The following is a 23,605-nucleotide window of genomic DNA, read 5'->3' on the forward strand; positions in this document are numbered from 1 at the left end:
TTAAAGTTCCATGTAGAAAGTCATGCATATTTTGAAAGGGGTTGCGCCGACTGGACACACCATTTTGAAAAGTATGAGTGTAATAAAATATTGTTAATAGTTTTTAAGAGACATGCTATATTAAAAACAATTTCCAAACAGTGGCACAACACAATGCAACACCCCTATATATTTCAAATATCTGTCTAACTGTTCTATTGGCAGATAAGTAGGGGATTTATTTGGGATTGATGCCACCATATAAGACTCTAAAACATGATAGGAGAAAAGGCCATGCAATTTCAGTTTGGTATGAGCATTTCTAAAGAATAAAGATACAGTCCGGTGAGAAGGCTCAGCAAGTAAAGGCACTTGCTGCCAAGCCCCGAGACCCTAGCTGATCCCTGCAACTCATGAGGTAGGAGACAGCAGATTTCTAAAAGTTGTCCTCTGAGCTCCATTTGTGCATTATGATGCATGTACATACACGTAATAAACAAAATGTACTGTTTAACATGTAAAATTATTTAACGTCTATCGTTTAAAGATCCTAACTTACGTCTATAGCAGTGGTATCAGATGACTGTCAGTGATTTTCATGGATAGAAATCTTGTTTCACTCATCAGGGAACAGCTTTATATCTGAAATGGTAACTTAGTCCTTACAAGTGGGCAGAAATGGTAACACTGTAGGGTTCCTTCCGAAAAAATTTCCCTTGGATGACAGTTACAACACACTTGCCATTTCACTGAGTAGTTTTTGAAAATAAACCCCACTGCAATGAAGGCAGGAATGCCACAGTCCCTCTTCCTGTAATGCTGCAGAAGCGAAGGCTTCCTCAGCTTCAAAGAAAAACACCAGCAATATTATCTGAATCACAGTCTGAAACATGTTACTTTGATGTTAGGAATCTGATTCAAGGAGATGTCTAGGCACATGTAAAAATATTGACATACAAAGATTTCATTATGTCATTATCTAGAACAGCACCAAGTTCTTGGGGGCTGGAGAGATGGCACAGTGTTAGTTAAGTGTACTAGTGGTTCTTACAGAAGACCCTGGCTCAGTTCCCAGTGCTGGCATATGGAGACTCACAACGGCTTGTAACTTCTAACCCTCTTCTGGCCTCCCCAGGCACTGTATGAACATTATACACATATTCACACACACACACACACACACACACACACACACACACACACACACACACACACTATATTTTTTTAAAGCAACAAACATATCTTAGAAGAAAATGGTGATATATACTATGGAGCTTTATATAATCAGTGAAAAAATATTCAAAGAATATTTTCCATATTTGTGTATGTTTGTGTGTTGTGTTTGGTGTGGTGTATGCATGTGTACACATGTGTGAGGGCACAAGTGTGTGAGTGCACATGCATGTGATGTATGTGTATGTATATGTGGAGGCTCAAGGTTGATGCCAGCAATCATTCTCCGTTTCTCTTCTACCTTATTTACTAATACAATGTCTCTCAATCAAACCCAGAGCTCACTGATATAGCTATTCTCACTAGCTAACTTGCTCCATTTTTGTTTTCTGAGACTGGAATTCAAAGGGGAGCCACGATGTCTATTCAGAATTTACACAGGGTTTGGGAATCTGAACTCTGATCACCATGCTTATACAGCCAGCACTTTAACCACATTTTCAAAGAACATTTAATGACTTAGAAAGATGCTCATATTGTAATATATGAAAAAGCAAAACTATACTAAGTATGATAAATATGTGCCCAATATACACATCTGCATAAGAGCTTAAAACTAGACATACTGAAATTTTGTGCTTATTGTAGGCTGGTCGAATAAGCAAAGAGAGTTCATATTTTTCTCATTACAACAATATTTTCCCTAGCATTTGTGTTTACCTTTCATATTTATAATCAGTAAAAGAAAATAAAATGGGAAAAGATCAACACCCATACTAAAATCACATGTAAAAATCTGTTTGAACCCCCAACTTAAGTCCAAAGGCAGACAGCAATAAATGATTGCAACCCATCTTGCCAAGCTTTCTTGAATGCAAGCACAAACCATTCTCTCTCTCTCTCTCTCTCTCTCTCTCTCTCTCTCTCTCTCTCTGTCCCGCGCGCTCTCTGTATTTCTCGCCAGCAAGAAATCATACACGGGACACTCGGATCCTTCTGCAGACAAGCTTTAATGCATCTTGAGAGGAGAGCATAAGCTTCCCAGAGCGGAGACCCTGAACCAAGAAGCCCGTCCCCTAATAAAGGAGGGCAACCGCCGCCTTGGACATGTCACCCCATGATTGGCTGCAGCTCATCCGGCCATATGACGCCACGGAATAGGCAGAGATCAAGGAATGGAAATTTACCCAGCGCCTGCGCAATAATCTTGTTTACATTCGGTGCCTGCCGGATGCAGGCGCCATCTTGTAATGGAGAATGCAGGGACGGCTCCCTACATCTCTCTCTCTCTCTCTCTCTCTCTGTGTGTGTGTGTGTGTGTGTGTGTGTGTGTGTGCATGTTGTATGAATGCAATTGCTTACAGAAGCCAGGAAAGGACATCAGGTCCCCTAGACTAGAGTTAGAGACAGCTGTGTTGCTTAACATAGGTGCTGGGCATTGAACTCTGGTCATGTGAAAGAGCAGGAAGTGCTCTTAACCACTGATCCATCTTTCCAGGCCCCCTTCCCCAAAATATTAACCCAAAGTTTGATAGTTTTCCCACCCTATCCCCATGCCTATGCTCTGCTCATGAACCCTAAACTCCAGAAGCTGCCTGTCTCTGGTCTTCACAAATTCTCACCTGCTTGTCTTCCTCTTTCAAATAAGTTTGTAAACTCTACTGGCTCATTTCCCTAACCCCTTTCCTGGTTAACCTGCCTGGCCTTTATGACAGGTTGGGCATCATTTCTAATCAAACACTTCTCTTAATATTTCTCTTGAGATTTCAAGCAATCTGAGTCATGTGCTGGTCTTAGGCACTAGTATAGCACCATCACAATGTACCTATGCTTTGTTACTCTCTTATACTTTGACCTTGGCAGGTAAGTCTGTATCTTATCTGTCCTCAACTTTCTTCTGTGCCTGGTATCCAGGAGCAATTGGTATCTACTTGCTTTTACTATAACTAAGCTGTAATCTATAAGTGACTTACATAAAGGAAACATAACAAAGAAAGGGAATTTTATTAAAGCAAAAACAAGAAAATTATAAATAGGTGTACATTTAGGGTCAGAAAAGAATCCTAACACTTATGATGGTGAGGCAAGAAAACTGTCTTGAGTTTGAGGCCATTCTTAGCAAAACAATGAGTCCAGGCCACCCTGGAGCCACCCTCCAGGCTATACCTATACCAGAGTCCCTATCTCAAAACAAAACAAGACAAAACAGAACAAAAAACAGCAACTAAAAAAACCTCCAACATAAACATATAGTCCACAGATGTTAAAAACTGTTAATAAAAGGTTACGCTTTTTCCTCGAATGAGTATTTAATATAATTCTGACAATAGAGAATTCTCAGGTAGCAGATTCTTTTTGTTGAGAATTACATTATTTCCCTGAATCATAACATCAAAAATTATTTAAAAGCATGGAAAATGTTTTCTATCAGTTTCTGGGCGACAGATTTTAAAAACAGGTTTGTTTCTTCAATTTGCCTGTATCTTCACACTCCAGGCAATTGGAAGACAGCGAACACAACTTTCTAGCTCATTCTCCTGTGCCCCACACAGTACTATATAGGGATCCATGACTTTTGTACACTTAAAAATAACAGTGAGTGACTTCATCTCAATTCCCAGCTAAGTTAGTGGAGACAAAATGTAAACCAGAAAAGCACAAAACCAAGTAAAGTTACAGCAGTAGTGTCTGTCCACAGTGATTATTTTATAAAGAGGAAAAAGATGGATCAATGACTTTTAGGCTTATGTTTCATGTGTATATATGTATGGGGTGGGTATTTCATGTGAGTGTGTATGGGGGTGGGTATTGCATGTGTGTGTGTGTGTATGGGGTGGGTATTTCCTGTGTGTGTGTGGGGTGGGTATTTCATGTCTGTCTGTGTGTGTGTGTGTGTGTGTGTGTGTGTGTGTGTGTGTGTATGAGGTGGGTATTTCATGTGTGTGTGGGTTGGGGTGGGTATTGCATGTGTGTGTATTTCGTGTGTGTGTGTGTGTGTGTGTGTGTGTGTGTGTGTGTGTTTATGTGTATGGAGTGGGTATTTCATGTGTGTGTGGATTGTGGTGGGTATTTCCTGTATGTGTGTGTATGGGGTAGGTATTTCCTGTGTGTGTGTGTGTGGGGTGGGTATTTCATGTCTGTGTGTGTGTGTGTGTGTGTGTGTGTGTGTGTGTGTGTGGTATGAGGTGGGTATTTCATGTGTGTGTGGTGTTCTGTGTGTGTGTGTGCATGGGGTGGGTATTTCCTGTATGTGTGTGTATGGGTAGGTATTTCCTGTGTGTGTGTGTGGGGGGTGGGTATTTCATGTCTGTGTGTGTGTGTGTGTGTGTGTGTGGTGTGTGTGTGTGTGTGTATGAGGTGGGTATTTCATGTGTGTGTGGATTGGGGTGGTATTGTATGTGTGTGTGTATTTCGTGTGTGTGTGTGTGTGTGTGTGTGTGTATGGGGGTATTTGTGTGTGTGTGTGTGTGTGTGTGTGTGTGTGTGTGTGTGCATGGGTGGGTATTTCCTGTATGTGTGTGTATGGGGTAGGTATTTCCTGTGTGTGTGTGGGGGTGGGTATTTCATGTCTGTGTGTGTGTGTGTGTGTGTGTGTGTGTGTGTGTGTGTGTATGGGGTGGGTATTTCCTGTGTGTGTGGATGGGTATTTCCAATGTATGTCATGTAGGAGTGGGTGGTACGTGTGTGTGTGTGGGGGGGGGTACGTTAGCATGTGCCTTTAGAGGCAGAGGTTGATGCTGGCAGTCTTCCTCCATCATATTTTCCCTTAGTCTTTGAGACTGGGACTCTCACTGAAGCTGAAGGTTGTTCAGTATGCCTTGGGTTTCTGTCTGTCTCCACATTCCCAGTACTGTGAGTGCAAGTCTGTGCTACCATGCTTGGCTTTTTGGTGTGGGTGTTTAGGTATGAACTTGGGACCTTGTGTTTGCATGGCAAGAACTTTACTGACTGATCCATCTCCCAAATGCCCCTAGATTCATGTTTTTCAGTGTATTGAGCCGAGACCATCCACACCAGTATAATTTTAAGTAAGTTTAATTTTAAAATCTTCCTTGAATCACAGATTCAATTGCACAACTGTGTATTAAAAGATACTCCCTACAAACTTCCCACATCGGTTAATTTGAAGGTGAGATTAAAAAGGCTTGAAATTTGCTACTCTGTTTAGCTAATTTAGAGTTTAATAAAGAACCAGTGCTACATGGTTTTAGAAAGTCAGGATGAACCTGTTTGGTGTAAAAAGGAAACAAACAAACAAACAAACAAACAAAAAACAACAAAAACAGGGTAGTTATACTAAAAAAAGGTCTAAAAAACACAGCAGAGAACATTCAAGATGCTGCCAGCCTTCTTCTAGTTCTTGATGTTGATCTGGTCAGAGCTTAGTTCCTTCCTAGCTGGGCAACTGTGTGACAAACATCATGGCATGCCTGAAGGAGGGGAGAGTGAGGCTTGAAACTAGCCTTACCTTCTTAACTACTTGAGTCTATTCCTGCTCTCAGAGCTGTAGATGCCAATGCTGAGCTATAAGTGTGATTGACAACTAATAGGCACTCCACAACCAAAGAACTAATATTTAGTCTAGTATTGTCCATCCTTTAGTTCCATTCCAATGGAAAGTATTTTAGGCATATGCTCTCTTTAGTATTGTGTTATTTATATAGACTTTTCACCACCCATTGCTAGTTTTAAGATGGAAAATCATGCTATAATTTATAGCGGACACCTTGACATCTAAGTGCAAAAGATATTGGAAGGCAACATAAAGAAGCCAAGATTTCCAGGCGCATACAATTTTACTGGATACTTTTCAACTCAATGTAGCAGATGTTTGCCAAGGATCTCCCATGTTCAGAGAAAGATATTAAGGAAAATGAAGATAAAAATGTAACAGACTAGGAAGTCACAGAAGCCATGACAATATACTGGCACATGGTGAATACCAATGAGAGGTTAGTTGGTTTTCTATATTAATGAAATATTCATGAAATCATGGATTATGATGACATCAGGAAGGAGGTGCAAGGCAGATGCTCTGTTGGGTGTGTCTGGGCAACAGTCACCAACATGAGTGGTACCAAGAAGGCTTCCTGGAATAGGAGAAGGAACCTAGCATGAGCAACAAAAGGCATATTGGGACTTGCAAGCAGCATGGAGGGCCTCATGCATGGACTTCATATTAGTTCATTATAAAACACAATGACACATGGGCATGGCCCGAAGATGAGCCCTGCATTCTAGTGACAATCGAATGGCCAGTGCAGTGCATGGACTGAATGCTCGGGAGGGAAAGGCAGAAGTGACAAGTTAGGAAAAGAAACTAAAGGATCTGTCTTTGTACCTCAGGGACAACATTTCAGGGTACATGCCAGCTTGGACAGGCACCCTCCTCTTTTTCCTGTAATATGGAAAAGTGTTAAAAAGATTACCATATGAGAACAAACTGCTAAGTCTTGAAGGCTGACTGCAACCAGCATTACTTGAATACTTAGCTGATCTTTAAAATATGTTCCTTTGTGATGGCCAAAGTTAAATCACTTAGAATGGCCAGAAAGGCCCCAGTAATTCAACTTTGAACTCTTAAAACCCAGTCATTAATATAGCATTGTACGAATGAATGTATTTTCATTAAACTCTATAGTATAAGCCCCAGTATTCTACATAGCTAGTTCCATTACCTTTGAGAGATCACTGAGCAACAAAACAGTTATTTAAAATAATAATTTCAGGTGTTTCCCTGAAGAGCTTAAGACACCCTGCATACTTTAATTAAGTCTCCTAATGTCCAGGACAAGCAGGCAAGGGATGGAGGTGAGTCATCAAAAGTACCCAACAGTAGAAGACTAGGCCACAGGATGTGCTTTGAGATGAAATCCACTTATTATTGCTCCCATTTCAGCAATGAGGAAATGGAGTTAGTTCTTGTTCAGACAAGGGTGAGGAGCTACAGTCCATTTTCACTAAAGGCAGAACACACTGCTGCGGGCTCTGGAGCCATCCCCTGGGAGACCTTCAAAAATAGTATCACACCCGTGACCTGTGAAGCTTGTCTTTTGAGAGTCTACCAACATTTATTAATAAAGACCTAAAATGTCTGCCAAAGAAAATATACATCATTTTCCTCTTGGAAAGAAACAAAGGACACGTTGTGGTGTGTAACATGTAACTGCTTATGGGAAGTGTCTTAAGTACACCTTTTCATTATAACAAAATACCAGACAGAAAGAAATTACAGGGGTGGAGATTCATTTTGATTCCTGATTTCAGAGAACTCTCCCTCCATGGTTTCTTGGTCCTGTGTGCTTCCGTACATGCAAAAACCCATCTGCAGAAGCATGCAGCAGAGAGTGTTCTTCACTATACTGCATTGATTGGTTGGGTGGGGGAGGAGGACCTGAAGGAGGCAGGGCAAGCTGTAACTTCAAGTTACTTCTTCCCATTAGGTTTCTCTTCCTACAGTTTACCACCACTCATCAGTGCCATTACATTATGAATCCAATAAGGGATTAATCCGTTCATTATGTAAAAGAGTTTAAGGTGTACTATCTCCAGAAAGGCCCTCACATTCACCTCCAGCGGTGTGCTCTACCACTCAAGTCTGCAATCCTCAACCAAGACTGACTAGCACAAGTATCTTGTGTGACTGTCTCTGTCTTATCCTCCATATATCTCTTGTTAACTTCAGCTCCAGAGAGATGAGTGGGTACACCCTGATCATTAGAGGGAGTGTTGAGAGTAGGGTTGATTATATTGTAGATACAGTACATATTATAGGACTAGATATTGAAAAGACTACAGTATGGTTTGGCTATGGATTAAATACATAGTCCTATGGTTCATGAACTGGGAGCTTGGTTCTCCTTGTGGCAATGTGAGAAGTGGTTTGGCCTTTAAGAGATGGAGTCTAGTGAAAAGAATTGTGGGTACCACCCTTGTAACAAAGTGAGGAGCTCTCTTGGGATCTAGGTTAATTTATATATGATGGTTATATCACCAAGTGTCTCTTCCTACTCTCCCTGGCTTTCTCTCTGACTAGGGATCTTTCTCTGTTCAAGGATGTCATGATGCCACCCATGATGATGGGACAGCCATGGAGATTTATGCCCAAACTAAGAAGATACTAGTGTCATGTTCTTGAACCTCTAAAATTACAAGCTATGTAGATTTATTTTCTTTATAAATCATCCACTTTTAGGTATTTTGCTACAGTAACAGAAAAATGGATTACTGTAGACTAGAAAAGTGAAGAAGTCTTTCTTTTTACTTCTACCCCTGCTATAGTGGTATAGACCCCAATTAAGACTCTGAAGAGCAAATTTATGCACAACTGTCATATACAATCTTGTAAAAAATCAACTTAATTTCTTATAAAGAAACTCAATAACCCTAACTGCTTTATCAAACTGATAACATTCACTCAGTCCAAATCTCCCCTAATGTACCATGAGAAAATTGTGGCTTCCAGGGAAATAGAGACCACAATAAAAGAGAAGACAAATGTTATTGCTTCATGACTTTGTGAAAATATTTTTTAACCATTAGGGCCTTAAAAAAAAACCAGAGATACAAACAAACAGTGATGAAACTCTATGGCAACATTTTGACATCAAATGAACACGGCATCCTAGGGAGTAATTGCTTGTACTGTGTTATCACAACAATGAAAAAGCAAAATCCAAAACTTGATTGGGAATTTGTGGAACCACAAGGTTAAGAAAAATTTGATTGAAGAGGGTGTCAATGGGTTAAGGAAGGAAATCAGGTGGCAGAATCAGCTTAGTCCTAAGAGAGAACATGGCACCTGATACAGGAACTGATTTGGAGAAAAGATATTAGAGTTTTTGATGTACTAAAAGTGCTGTTTTATCAAAAAAAGAGAGAGAGAAAGGGAATGATGTTGGGTGGATGGGGAGGTGGGAAGGATCTGGGAGGAGCTGAGGGTGAAGAGATGGCTCAGCAGTTAAGAATACTTCCTGCTCCTAAAAGAAACTAGAGTTTGGTTCCTAGCACCTGAGCCTGGCAGCTCACAAGCACCTGTACCCCTAATTCCCCCTTCTGGTCTCCCTGGGTACACACACACACACACACACACACACACACACACACACACACACACACACACCTTCCCTCTTTAAAAGGAAGGTTTGTCGAGCACAATATTGTGCATTTCTATCACTGCTTCCTAAGACCTCTTAGACTCATCCTATTTATTTATAATTATTTAGCTATGTTCTTAAGGAAAACGTTCCTTCAATTATAGCTTAAAATACACTTTATCAAAATCACCAAAATACCCAAGGACTATAATTTTAATCTCTTTTTTTGAGATTTGATTTATGCCTGTAACTTTAAGAATTTTACACAGTTTCTTGAATAAAAAAGTCATTTTAAGTCAAATCACAAATCTACTGCCAAAACATGTCAGATGGTGAAATGCCATCCAAGTAAAGTATGGTTTTGAATTTAGATCAATGATTTTACAGTAACAAAAATATTGGGCATTTTATTAAATATTAAAAAGATGTGTTTACAATGAAGATGTTTAAATTTCAATTAACGTTAAATGCTATGTGCCCAAGAGTTTTTAAACTGAAAGGGACTACAAGGGTCATTCAATTCCAAGTCTTTGTTTTACAGATGTGAAAACTGAATCCTTTTTCATTCAAAGGTCCAGTAATCTAAACCAGAACTGGGTCTCTTAACATCTCAACCTCATGATTGTTTTATTAAGTGATAGGAACATCAGCTATGGACACCACAATGAGTTCCTATGGTCTTCTTTAATATGGAAGTGCTACCAAAGAAAATACAATTCATTGCTCTAGAAACACTTCTACAACAACCTAATTCCAGCTGCACTGTTCTTGGGTGACACAAAGCAGCCACTGGATTGCAGTGTATTCCTGTTCCTAATTATAAAAATAAGGACTTTAGTAATTTAGAGTCACCTATTTAATTTGGTTGTTGCAAGAAGCAATAATAAAAATAACTCTAAAGCATACCACATAGCTAAATGCAAACTAAATGCTTAATAACAAAAACCCATCTCAACTATATTTAAACCAAGAAGCAATAACCACTTGGAGTCATAATGAGTAGAGAGGAGTGTCTTCGTGTCCCTATAACACCCAAGCAAGCTAATACAGCTGCATATCTAAGAGGCTCTATGACTCCTAAATGTTCCTGCTTTTCCATAATCCAGTTTCATGTTTACCTAAGCCATATAACAATTATGGATTGAGACCAAATTAGAAGTCAGTGCCTCCTCACAGGTGCCATCGGTTCCTAAGCAGGAGGCACTGTTAAGTAAGCACCTCTGTTGTCACTGATACACCCTGAAGAATCCACTTACATTTTTCCTGTAACAGGGCAGAAGTGCTGCCAAGTTTCATCCGCTAATAGTAAAATATGGCTTCCCAGGTGACATGCAAAATTGTCTAGCTTGAGCTGACCTTTAAAAAAAAACAAACAAAAATTTACCGACTAGATTCTCTTGGATAAGAGATAGATTCTGCATCAGGAAAGAGTGGCAAGTATCAATAATTATATTATAAAAGTGTTGTAAATGCAAATTTTGAACCAAGGTGAGTATATTAGATATAGAGAATAGGGTTATGAAAGAAGGTCTGTGACAAAATGCATGTCTAGCATGCAAAGATCTCTGGTTCCTTCTCTAGCACCAGGATGGGTAGGCACCTTGTCTAGGGATGGGATATTCTTTTAAAAGAAACTTTTTTCAAACTCCTCTTCTCCTTGCTCTTATCTTTTTCAAACATGGATCACTATGGGGTTAGGGGTAACCTACCTAATATGCCCGAGATCCTGGGTTCAATCAACATGACTACAGAATAAGAAAATAAGTAGAAATAAGTATGGATTACTTTTGATTACACACACACTTACACACACACACACACACACACACACACACACACACACGTAATTTTTATGTGAAAAATAATTTGCTTCAGTCTCTTCTACTTGGCAAAGTATGACATTCATAAAAGGAATGAAACAAGAATGTTGGGAATGTGAGTTGGCGGTAGGGAAAGCATGGGAACTGGAACCATTTTTTTTGGATTGGATTCTTGATCCCAGTTCTTGGTGATGCTTTTTGGGGAAGCCACTCTATGCAGTTAGTACTAAAAGGTGGAGTTGAAAATGGTTTCTAACCATTTTTTAAGCTTATGCTCAACATGCATCCTTTCTTAAAGCCCACAGTTTTCCTTTCTGAATTGTATGTCTCCATCTCAAATTTAAACAAGCATTGCTCTCAGTGTTTAATTACAATTTAATGGAAATAGTACTTGCATTCCAATTAGCTTTTAGTTTTCACATCACGAATATGCATCCAAGTTATTGTGTCATTATAATCTCATGTTATAATGGCTTCATAATGCAAGTCCCTGCAGGGTTGAATTAGTAGTTTCCTATGGTAATCGCCCATCACTATAATATCATAATCACATAAGCACAGTCCCCTCATGCTCCGCTGCAATCATTCTGACATCGTAAGAGCATTTTAATAGTATTAGCATAGATTCTCTAGAGAAATCATCTCATTGTCACTGCATTGCCACACAAGATTAATTGTGATGGAGCCAAGTTGTTGTGGTGTAAGAGCTTGAAAGGAAAGAGTGATGTTCAGCAATATGGAGTTTACCTCCTCCAAAGGTCAATGTGTTCTGTAATAAGGTCAGCAGACGACCCCTGACTGAATATTTGTCCTTTCCTAAGATATTAAGGTTTGAGTTTGTTTGTGAGGACTCAAACAATAGTAATTAACTGGGGCAGTACCTTTCTGGAAGACAAAGTAAAAATAGACAAGGTTCCTACCTACAAAGAGTTTGCAATTTAATTGGATTTGCATTGAATGCTTTTGTGAAAATTAATGTACTCTAAAGAGATTGGCAATACCTAGGGCTGGGTATTATTGAAGAATTTACTGTTGTTGCTTGCAGTGTTGAGGATGGAGCCCAAGACCTTCTACATGCTAGGCAACTGCTCAACTACTAAGCTACATCCTCAACTAGGACTATCTAAATAGGAAAAGAGTTGAAAAGAGTTGAATGTAGTAAGCACAGTTATTTTGTCAGAAATGGAATGCATGTTATAAGCATCTGAATGGTTTCTTTGTATTCATTAATTCTGGGAGGAGAAAAGAACTCTAGCAGAATACATGGCCCCAGCAGCAACTAAGCATAGGCTAGAAGCTGTGCTTTGGGTTGAAGATTCATGCTGGGTCATATTCCCCATTTAAAAATATGGAGATGAACTTAGGAAATTTAAGAGTAGAGAGGCCTTGTGGGAGGTGACTGGATCATGACAATCCTGAGAGGGGACTAATGCTGATGGATCTTAGGGGATGAGTTGCATCTCCCAGTAGTAAGTTAGTTTCTACAAAAGTGGGTTGTTTAAAAGAGGTGAGCAAAGGCTGAGAAGCACTCACTATCCTTAGAGAGGGTCCATGTTTGGTTCCCAGCACCCACAAGGAAGTTCATAACTGACAGTAACTTCGGTTGCAAAAGTATCTAATGCCCTCTTCTGACCTCCACAGGCTTCTGCACACACTTGGCGCACAATCCCTCAGGGCCATACAATACACATTAAATCAATCAATCAGTCAATAAACAAATAAGGTAAGCTAGTCTTTCCCTCACTCTTTGCTTTTATATTATTAAACAAACAGTCACACACACACACACACACACACACACACACACACACACACACAATACACACACACACACACACACACACACACACACACACACACACACGGTAACATAACCCTCTCCAGATTCTGTAACCATGCTGTTTGGGTTTCCTAGTCACAAGTGTCACATCTTCTTTTAGTATTTTCCATGCAGGGAATAGAAAGAAGCTGCATTGTTCTGGATGAAGAAAGAGCACAGCCTTCCGCATGTAGCTTCAGATACAGCACCAGGAGAAAGAAAGTCCTATAGAGAAAAATGCTGCCCATCCCCCACAGTCTCCTTGGTTTCCTGAGTTGACACCACAATGTAAAATGACTGTCATCGTGTCAATGACAAATGGCACACATGGCAGGGACTGGCAGGATATTGTGTTCATTGGAGGGGCCTCTAATCTCCTAGTATTCTCGTGGGACCCCACAGGAGAATTGCAAACAGATCCTCATAACTCATGAAGAATCTTCCCTGCTCGATGTTGAAGTGAGAACAACGTCACAGCAGCACTTAGTGCCATGCCTGGCCCAAAGCAGACATTCTATAAATGTTTATGGATGGATGAATAAATTAACTTGACTGGAAAGAATATGCGGGTTTCAGAGCCGCTGTGGGTCTGAAAACACAGGGAACAGATTTGAGATATGTAGTCTCTGGTGACACTAACAGTAGAATAGTTACCAACTGGCAATGCTTCCCAGATTATTGCTTGTCTTCTTGGTCATGGCACATTGCAGTCTTCGGAGGGATGATGGTGCCTAATATTCCCTTTCTGGGGTTGTGTGCACCCAGAAGACCCCAGAACCACTTCAAGATTCTAGTTTCCAAAAAGAAGCAATAGCACTTTTTAATTGGAACACAGCAAGGATAAAGATATATTCTCTAAGTACTCAAAGCTACTTTTACCAACAAGCTGCGGAGCAATATAAACCGATTACATAAACAGAATTAGCTGTCCTTCCTTTGAAGTTATTTTTAACTTCATAGGTAAAGTCTTTACAGCCCTTGCTACTCTATTTTGCTTTGGGTTCTTGTTTAAGCATCCTGTGAAATTTAATCTCATTTCCTGGTTTATTCTTTCCAGTAAAGTCATCTCATGCATTTTTCATGATGTAATGGTATAAAATGGGCTTTTATTATATTTGGTTATCAGTTTTTATCATTTGTTCTATTACTAGATATGATCACAGGTTTTAAAAAAATCAATAATTTGGGGGACTAGTGAGATGGCTCAGTGGGCAAAAGTGCTTGCCACCAAACCTGAGGACCTGAGTCAGACCTGTAGGATCCACAGAGTAGGGCAGAACTGACCATGGAAAGCTATCCTCTGATATCCACACGTGCATGCCATGCAATGTCCATTTAAACCCACAGATATACACACATAACAAATTAATACATTTAATTTTCTTAAATCAAGAATTTAGGATGTTTAAATCCATGTATACTTGATGGAAAAACAGAAAGCATACTAATTATGTATATCTTGCCATTTAGAAAAAATTACTAAATATGTCCCTCTCATTCAATACTTCCAAAAGCAATGTAAATAATTCCTGATTAATTAGATGTATTTCCCAATTCAGTAAGTTAGAGCATATAAGATATATTAAATGATAATTATGAAGTATCTTGAATGTTACCAAAATCTACTATCAACTTAAGATACTTAATCAATATCTTAGTCAGGGTTTCAATCCCTGTGATGAAACATCATGACCAAAGCAAGTTGGAGAGGAAAGGGTTTATTTGGCTTGCTCTTCCTCATCACTGTTCATCATCAAAGGAAATCAAGACAGGAACTCAGACAGGACAGGAACGTGGAGACAAGAGCTGATACAGGAGCAATGGAAGGGTGTTGCTTACTGGCTTGCTCCTCATGGCTTGCTCAGGCTGCTTTCTTATAGAACCCAGGACCACCTGCTCAGGGGTGGTACTACCCACAATGGGCAGATTACTACAGTGTCAATCACTAACTAAAAGAATGCCCTATCAGCCTTCCTATAGCCCAATCTTACGGAGACATTTTCTCAATTGAGGCTCCCTCCTCTTCATTAACTCCAATTTGTGTCAAGATGACAAAAACAAAAAACAAAACAAAACAAAAAATCTAGGTAGCACAACCAATCAATATGAATGAGAAAATGAACACAGATTGGGAAAATGATGGTTTTCTGAATAAATCCCAATTTTCCTCAAGAGGAATAAAAGCTGGAACTTTACCAACTTTATAAATATTCCAAAGGAAGTTATTATGCTAAAACCTTGTCTTTGAACCCCAGTCTGTGGACCTTAGTTTTCAATTAACAAAATTAAAAAGTCGAATAAGGTGATCCCTAAAGTTACAAGTTCTAGGGTGGTATCTGAAGAGGCATTTTGTATGTGTCTTCTATAGCCTTTCTGCATGTTCAATATTTAGATATTTAGAGAATAGGAACTGGAGTATTACTAGGTGTGATGGCCTACACCTTTAATTCCAGCACTCAGGGGGCAGACAGGCAGGCAGATGTCTGTGAATTTAAGGTCAGTCTGATTTACATAGAGTTCCAGGTCAGCCAGGGCTACATAGTGAGACCCTGGAGAAAGAAGGATGGAGGGAGGGAGGAAGGAGAGATGGAGGAAGAGAGAGAACAGAGGCAGAGAGACAAAGAAATGAGACAGAGACAGAGAGACTAGATATAGGTAGAAGATTTTCTCCATCTATCTCGATCACACTGGACCGTTTTTTCTCTGCTCATCAGGCCCCACAGCTGCTTAAGAAATAACCACACAGAGGCTTAATATATATTTATAATTGTTTGGCCATTGGCTTTGGCTTTTTGCTGGCTAGCTCTCTTTTAATTATTAACCAATTTTTTATTAATCTGTGTATCTCTATGTAGTCTTGTCTTACTGGAGAATGCACGGGCACCCTGCCATGGCTACACAGCATCTCTCCTTTGTCTTCCTTTTCCCTATCTCCTTGTTTGGAATTCCCACCGAGCTAAATCCTGCCTTTCCATTGGCCAAAACAGCTTTATTCATCAACCAATAAAAGCAACACATATTTTCAGCATACAGAAGGACCTCCCACATCAGATATATACATAGTAGAAACTGTAAACTTTCTCATTAAGGAATATAAAACCTACTGGCACCTTTCCCTAAAATTCTCCTTTTATAGTATGTAGTTTTGAGTTACTATAAACCATAGATTAGTACTAACAGATGAATAAAATTGAATGACTTTACAACCCAGAAGTTCTAGGCTGTTAAGTATTTGTTACCCTTTATACTGCTCATAAAAGTAAAATAAAGCAAGGAACACATAATGACAGCCCCATTATCTCTCAAATTAGATGTTCTATTGAAGCAACTCAACACTGTTATTTCCCAAGTAACTGTGAGAGTGATTTATGATCTGACTACATACATGTGTATGTGTGTAATATAGTTTAGCAATAATTTCTAATCATTATAGTAGAAACACAAAAACTATTCTTAAGTATTGGTGTCAACCAAACAACTAAAAAACAGTTTATTCTTTAGTGGACAGTGATATACACTTTTAAAAAGTCAATAATCCACTTCATCTATAGCACAGAAAGGTCTCAGTGATGTCAGTATTTGAGGTATGGGACACTGTCCTACTGAGGAACTGAGTTTCAGCAAGATATTTCCATAGAGGAGAAAGAGAACCACCCTTGAAAAGTGTGCTTGACTGAATGATGATGAGTCAAGTTCAAGGCAGCACAGAAATCAATGGAAACCTATACCAGGCCCAATATGAATTAGATTAGCCAAGTCCAGGGCATTTCCAATCCTACACATGGAATAATTTGGACAGACACTGCCAACAGCAGAAGGAATCTGAGCTTCAGAAAATCACCCCTCTGCAAAGCACTCTTGCCTAATGTCAACCTCTAAGACTTCTGCTGCTGCAGCAGAGGGGTAGTTTTTAGATACAGCATTGAGCAGGAATTTTAATGCTTAGGGTATTGGTAAATTAACAGGCTCCCAAGTAAAAAACTGAATTCAAGAAACAATATCCCACGAGTCCAGTAAACTAGTAGAAAAGCACTGAGTTGTGGAAGCAATAGACATATCATATGATAGAAAATAAGAAAACACATTAAGCAGGGAAAGGCATTCTCATAGCATAGCCTTCTTGCACTTTTTCAATGGAGCAACTGGTAATTTGCATTAGTTACATTCTTTATTGTTGTGACCAGAACAGAAACAATGAAAAGGAGGAAGAACCAATTCGGGCCCATGGTTTGAGGGTACAGTCCACCATAACAGAGAAGGCATACCAGTAGAATCGTGAGGAGGCTGGTCACATTGCATCACAATCAGGAAGCAGAGAGAGATGATTGCTGGTATTCAGTTCACTTACTCCTTTCCTCCTTTTATTCAGTCCAGGTCCCCAGCCCATGAGATGGTGCTGTACACATTCAGGGTGAACCCTTCTCATTTAACCCTCTTAAGAAATTCCCTCAGAGAAAAGCCTACATGCATGTTTACTAGGTGACCCCAAATTGAAAGTGAAAATTGACAATCATATAACTAAAACTATTCTTCTTACATAAAAATTATCTAACATGTGCATGCAAACTCCATCTTCTTCAGGCCCCTAAGCATCAAGTCTTTCATCATTATAGGCTGCGTAAATCATTCATTTCCTCTTATGTATTTTTCTTTTCTATTTATTTACTTGTTTAGTTTTAGTCCAACCTGCCTAGAATTTACTATACAGCCAAAAGTGTATTTTTGATTTATAGAAAATTCTTGGGCAAAAACGCTTGCAAATTACTAAGGAAATATTTGAATGGTTACAGTTCGGATAGTAAGGAATAAAGTTGACTACGTTTTGGTTGTTTAATAAATTCATTCACTAAATGATGTCACTTCAGTTTTAATCTAATTATATCAATGTTAAGTCACAGGCATAAAGTTCCTTTTCAAATAATATTCAAGAGAAGTTCTTGCATAAAGCAGACTCCACGGGACTTGCCTTCATCACTTAGCAGCTCATATTTGATAAAGAAAATTACTCCAAAAGTGGTCATTTCGAGAGACCATTACCATACTACACTGGAATTATCCTGCCCCCCCCCCACACACACCCACACGTTTGGATTCCTAACCCACAGTACTTCAGAACAAGACTGCTTGTTGAAAGGGTCTTACAGAGGAACTTCCTTAAAATGAGGTTGCTATGGTAGCACTAACCCCACAGGCCTAGGTGTTTTTGTAAGAGGAGGAGGTTAGGACACAGACACACAGAGAGGGAGGGCAAAGTACACAGGAAGACGATGACAATCTGCCAGACAAGGAGAGGAGGGGCCTCAGTAGAAGACAGCCTGGGTAGTCGACACGTACATCTTGAACTTCCAAATCTCTTGACTGTGAGAGAATCCATTTCTGTGGGGTTTTTTGTTTGTTTGTTTGTTTGTTTGTTTGTTTTGTTTTTTAAGCCACCCAGTTTGTGGCATTTTGTTATCATAGACCAAAGAAACAAATGTAATCCAGCAATGGAGGCCATCTAATCTAAGCTACAGAAATGCCCTTTAGCTACACCTGGAGGCTCAGGGTTCTAAAAACTGGAATGATGACTTTGGGAAAGGCAGGCCTGACACATGTAATTCAACATACCATGATATGACAGATTTTGATGATACCAGGTGATAGTTGAGGACAAGGCCTTAGATCAAGTAAACGAGAAGCTAATTGAGAAATTTAACAGCTATCACACGATGTATGTAGCAATGGTATGGTGTGAACTAGCCCTGAATTGGGGTGGGGACTTTTAGGCTTTTAGAGAACAAGACTGACAGAATTTAATGTTTCAGCTGTGTGAATCATGTAGTGGAGAGAACATGTAGCAGTGTGGTGTGGTAAACAAGAGATAGGTTTAAGAGTTCATAAAAAAATTTTAGAATATTTTAAAGATCAATACATGTATTGATAGATTGGGTAATAGTAAACAACAGGAGGATAGAAATCCTTGTTGATTCTCAATAATACTGAAGACTTTGTGGAGGCATGGGCTTTTAATTACACAAAAGAGCATTAAATTAACAATAATATTTACCAATATTCTGTTCAAAATGCTTTTCAAACACCAAATAATTACCCAATTAAGCCACTGTAAGATAAGCTGTTATCACTGAGAATTTAGTGAAGAAGACTAATAATTATTATTACAACAATTTCTCTGAAGTAAGACAGTGTTTACCATGTATAACTAAGAACAGCTCACACCATCTTAATGAGGAGAGAGCAGAAGAAACAAAAGGCTGATTATCTACGTGAACTCAGCAGGAAACAGAGTTGCCTAAGAACCAAGCATCACGGCCCGCAGATAGAAAATTTAACATGCAAAGCAAGATCAAATTGGCAGAAGGCTATTTATGAATATTGCCAATACTGAATATCACAGACTGACAATAGAGAATCTTTGGTCATGCCCTGAACAACATAATTCATCACACCAGTGCTCGGGGCAGTCATGTCCAAGCAATTTATCATCATCATATCACTCGTTGAGTACAAGAAGGGGAAAACGTTGATTGTTAACCTCTAGGGAGGGTGGATTTATAGCTGTCGCCCCTCAGAATGCAGCCTGGCTCTGCCCAAAGCAGAATGTTCCTTGCTTCACTTCTGTTTAAGTCATAGTCAAAGAAAGCACGATGCCTACAGGATTCAGTGAGCAAAGCCCCAAACTGATATTCTGATACCCAAATAGGATAGTCAGGAAATCGTATTTTAAATGTCCTTTAAGCTGCATGAAAAAAATTAGTCAATGGTAAATATACATGATTCATTTCAAATGTCCTTTGGTGACAAATCAATTTTGGAAGTGCATTCACTGATAACTACATTTGGGAAGGAATGTCTCTTCACAACTCATCTATGATCATTCCTCCATGTTGGAAAACTTGGCAGCATGAAACACACACACACACACACACACACACACACACACACACAGATTTCCACCCTTTCTGGGTATTGAGTCTGTATGTATTTTTACTTACTGACCCTGGCTGTGCTTGCAGAATGTAATTGAGCATCTAATTCAGTGGTTCTTAACCTTCCTAATGCTGTGACCCTTAAAGTGGTTCATCATGTTGTGGTAACCTCAACCATAAAATTATTTTTGTTGCTACTTCATAACTGTAATTTTGCTACTGTTATGAATCATAATGTAAATATCTATGTTTTCTGATGGTCTTAGGTGACCCCTGTGAAGGGGTTTGTTCAACCTCCAAAGGAGTTGTGACCCACGGGTTGAGAATCACTGATCTAACTGCTACTCTTTCCACCTTTGTTTTAAATCATGAAGCTGACTAGGGCACTGTGGGAAATAGTGTGCCTGTCATCCTCCCAACAGCGAAATGGATATTAGTCATAATAAAAGCCCTGTACAACCAGCACCTTCCATGAGGCTCTCTGGGTATCTGGTGAATTGGACACAGAAACACCTGGTTGAATGCTGCTCAGACCTCCTGGAGTCTGTAAGGCAGACTAGGTGAGGATGAGGATGCACCAACAAATTCTCCAGTCTCAGAGACTAAAGGCAATGAAAATGTATTCCTAGGCCACTTCAGATGTCTACACTAAGTGGTGGTTTGTGCTGATTGCCAACTTGAGAAGAATCTAGAATTGCTTAGAAGACGAACCATCAGGGGCTAAATAGAGAGAGCCTGTCTCTCTCGGATGAACCTCAGTCCTCAAGTATAGGACATTCTTACAAGAGGAAATAAATAACGAAGTTATAAATATAGTGTGCCATATGGGGATTAGCAATATGGGGGAAAAGAAAGTGAGTATGAAGACAAGGAATACTAAGCCAAATAAGGGTACTAAAGGGTTATAGCAAACATCAGGAAAGTGCTGATTGTGTGACGTAGACAACTTCACTTCTCTGCCTCCACTGCCACTGGTGACACCAGACCTGTTCTCAGCTTGTGTTTGGGTTTCATCACACCCACTTTCGTGTTACTCCCCTGTTCCCTGCAGTTAGTACACTGAGAGCCAAATGACACAAATCCCCACATAACCTGCACCCCCACACATCTCCAACTTCATCTTGAACTGGACACTGAAACCTTCCAGAAGTTCCAGAATGCATCAAATTCTTTCATGCCTCCCCTGCCCTTGTAGGTCCCAGTAAAAGGGATATCTTTAAGTCCTTCTCATCTTCCTACATCAGAAGCTAAACTGGTGAGGCAACTCCATCACCAAATAAAAAAGCACACCCTCTCCACCATAACCCACCCCAGCCCCCTACTTACAAGTTGCATATGTATATTAATTTGCTTGTTGGCGCCTACATCCCCCAGCAGAATATGAACTCAAGAATCTGGTGTCTTTATTTGTCCTGCTCTCATTATAGTCCCTGTGAGTATTCAGGCTCAGAGTACATATTTATTGATTGAATAAAGTAGCCCTTCCTGACCACCTTGTAATTTCAACACCAGATGTGACCAAAATATCATTAACTGAAAGCAGTATCTTATTTTCATAAATCCATAGATTATTAGGTTGAGTCAAGACTTAGAGATCAATGATCTCCGTGTGCCTAGGAAAGCTGAGTAACTTCTATAAAGCTGTGTTGACTACAGAGTTGCAAGCAGACAGACTCATCATCGGTCCAAGTTCTTCAAAACAGCAGCTACTTTCTCTCTCTTTAAATAATATTATTTTTTATTGTTGGGGGTTGGTCAGAGGGCCTTGTGCATGCTAGGCAAGCACTATGCCACTAAGCTTTAGTCCCAGCCCCTTTTTAATTTTCTATTTTGACCCAGGTTCTTGCTCTGTAGCCCAAGCTGGTTTGGGACTTGGAATCCTCTTGCCTAGGCTTCCTGAGTAGCTTGGGCAGGTGTTTGCCACCAGACCAGGCCCCCAGAAAGGACTCTTATGCTGTATTCTAGATCCTGACCTTAGACTCTGTTGGGGGTCAGACAAGCTTATAATATACAAGGTGGAAACAGTCTAAGGGAGAGCATAGACTTCAGAGTCAGAAAAACAGACTTTCTCCTAACACCTTCCAGCAGTGTTGCCAGAGCAGTGTTCTGTACCTGATCTTGCTCATTTGTACTGTGAAGCTACCTGGCATGCTGTGTGAGGGATTAAAGTGTAGAGTTCAACTAACTTTCACTAACTGTCAAAAAAACAGTACTTGGACATCCCTGGCATTTGGAATCCAATGATAGAAACAAAAAAAATCCATTTGCTCTTTTATTCCAAAATTACATATGTTATTCTAACTTTGATAATTCTATTTTTTGTTTGTTTGTTTGAGACAGGGCTCACTATGCAGCTATGGCTGTCCCGGGACTCACTTTGTAGACTAGGCTGGCCTCAAAGGGATCCGCCTGCCTCTGCAGTGCTGGGATTAAAGGCATGGACCACCACAGTCCAGCAACTTTGATAACTCTAAGGCAACATCCAGCCTCCACAAATGAAAACATAATTTCATAAAGACACATTTGGTGAAGCTGGAGTTCAAATTATCCTTTTGAATACCATTATTTGACCCAACAACAGTCAGAAATGTTTCAGTGTGCACTGTGGTTTTTCTTCCCTCCCTCCCTCCTTCTTTCCTTCCTTCTCTCCTTCCTTCCTTTTCTTTGAAGGGATTGGTCATTTGTAGAACGGTATCAGGCCTCAAGGATAACTGTTGGACATTCCTTCTGTCTGTGTAAACTAAAAAGGAATAGGCCAAGTGGGTAGTCTGGGGACTCTTCTTACAGTGGTTTCTTCTCTGTAGCAATGAATAATGGAACCTTAGGAGCAGGAATTAAGCGCTTGTCAATCTGCTCTATATCTTCGGAGATTTGAAGATGTCCCCTTTGGCAGGTATCACTATACCCACGGTATCTTTATAGCTACCACTCAATATCAGGGCTGTATAAACTTCGCTAAAAGATCTAAGCAGATGAATTTAAGTGCTGGAATACATGTACAAGAAGGTAAAGGCTTCAGGCTGAAGGTTCTGATGTCAAAGCTTGTTAAAGAAACCCCAAGCGAGGAACAGAGGCCTCCACTTTCCATTTCCCCTCCCTCCCCAGCACAGCTGCTCCAACCTAAAGCTCAGCACTAAAGCTGAGCAGAGCAAGCAAAGTGCAGGACCCGCCCAGGGTAGCGAGCTTTCAAGTTAGACTTTGGGAGATCAGCGCCCTCAGAGCCCAGGCCAGCTCCCCAAGGCCTGGACTCCTGAAGCCAGGCCCCCCAGTATTTGCAACCTCGCAGGAGACTTTGAGAGAAAAGTGGCAGAGCCACAGTGCAGCTTTCCTGGCCCAGAATGGGGTTTCACGTGTCTCCTTGCCGGACAAGCCCTGAGTTCCAGGCTTTGGTCCCCACATTTCCTACCGGGCCCACAGCTCCTGCACCGGCTCCGGGGCTTCCTTCCTCCTGCCTTTCGCCGTCTGCTCCCCTGGGAATTTGAGCTAGGACTGCTTCCCCTCCCCTTTAGTAGTTCCCCTTCCCTCCCACTTTGCCTTTTCCTCTAGCCTTTTCCCCGCCCACTCACCCTATGTTACGCCCCACTCCAGCCCAAAGCCACTCCCAGCGAGCTCTTGCCACCCCTGAGACCAAGCCTATTAGGTTCCTGTTCTGCCAGACAAGCATTTAGGCCCAGGCTGAGCTCCCACCAGCTAATGTGCACGCCTTAAGCTTGCAGCTAAGGAGCTGCTCTCAAAGGCTAAGCTAGGAGCCCATCCACTCTACACCCTAATTGTTCCATTTCTCTTTGGCTT

At 40.3% G+C, this 23,605-nt stretch overlaps 1 protein-coding gene across 7 annotated transcripts in view; it reads right to left on the reverse strand.

The window, feature by feature from the left end:
- Positions 1-23,332, reverse strand: part of Pter (phosphotriesterase related) — a 74,933-nt gene extending 51,601 nt beyond the window's left edge. For 4 of the 7 annotated variants that reach the window (XR_004769336.1, XM_027405234.2, XM_027405239.2 and 1 more), the window contains exon 1: positions 23,220-23,332. The gene's annotated coding sequence lies outside the window, so the exon portion shown is untranslated. Of the gene's footprint in view, positions 1-10,504; positions 10,605-23,219 lie in introns of all 7 variants that reach the window. The other 3 variants (XM_027405237.2, XM_027405235.2, XM_027405236.2) reach the window with 2 other exon arrangements.
- Positions 23,333-23,605: the final 273 nt, after the last annotated feature.

The sequence above is a fragment of the Cricetulus griseus genome, chromosome 3, assembly GCF_003668045.3.
Source record: "Cricetulus griseus strain 17A/GY chromosome 3, alternate assembly CriGri-PICRH-1.0, whole genome shotgun sequence".
In the NCBI taxonomy this organism is placed as follows: domain Eukaryota; kingdom Metazoa; phylum Chordata; class Mammalia; order Rodentia; family Cricetidae; genus Cricetulus; species Cricetulus griseus.